This window comes from Bactrocera neohumeralis, chromosome 4 (genome assembly GCF_024586455.1).
Source record: "Bactrocera neohumeralis isolate Rockhampton chromosome 4, APGP_CSIRO_Bneo_wtdbg2-racon-allhic-juicebox.fasta_v2, whole genome shotgun sequence".
NCBI lineage: Eukaryota > Metazoa > Arthropoda > Insecta > Diptera > Tephritidae > Bactrocera > Bactrocera neohumeralis.
Window position 1 is genome coordinate 35,958,599 of NC_065921.1, and position 844 is coordinate 35,959,442.

Genomic DNA, 844 nt, shown 5'->3' on the forward strand with positions numbered 1-844 from the left:
GCACAACTTTCTGGTGCTTCTCGCAAAAATCTGCGTCGATATGTATTCACGATCATACGTATACATACATACATATTTACGCACGTTTGTAGGCGAAGCTGCTACAGCGGCAAGGGGTGACAATCGGCGGCCATTACTTTACTTATGCTATAGAAATTATATTGCTACGAATATGGAAATGACAACATATTTCTAAAGGTCATTAATTTCTTTGAAGAAATGAATGATCCTGAGAAGTATAGTCTTAACTTTTCAACGGCCAACGCAGAGCATTTCAACCAAAAGGAATTTCTTCATTAAAATCACCACTAAGAAGTCGTTTTATCCGTTGTAAGCGAACGATTTTCGAAGAAACATCATTTCTTATATGCCACAAGACAAAATTAGAAATGAACTTCTTAAACCTCACGCTGTCAGATAAAACGATATACCGCGTCATTGCGGGTCGATTTCCAAAAAATGCAAATGAAGAATAACTACAGAAATGATTCTGTAAAGTATAGCCTTAATTTTTTAATGACCAACGCAGAGTATTTCAACCAAAAGATACGCAAAATAGTTGAGAATTCGCAGAAATGAAAGACGAACGAAAGAAAAAGAAGTATAACTTTAATAATGCACAAGCAGACAAACATACATATGCGCACACATGTGAATATGTCACCAACCAAAAATTGAAACATTGTTCTACAAAAACAACAACAGCATAAGCATAGCAACATTGTGTTGTTGGTAGAAAAGCCGAGCTGTGCCGAAAGAAACGAACAAACGATCGCCGATTGTCACCGCTTCGCTTGCTGCTCGAACATCTTCGCAGACAAGGTTGCGTTAGATTCATATTGAG

The 844-nt window shown here is 37.3% G+C and overlaps 1 pseudogene; it reads right to left on the reverse strand.

Moving 5' to 3' along the window:
* Positions 1 to 304: 304 nt before the first annotated feature.
* On the reverse strand, positions 305 to 507 carry LOC126757740 (small nucleolar RNA U3; annotated as a pseudogene).
* Between the last annotated feature and the right edge of the window lie 337 nt (positions 508 to 844).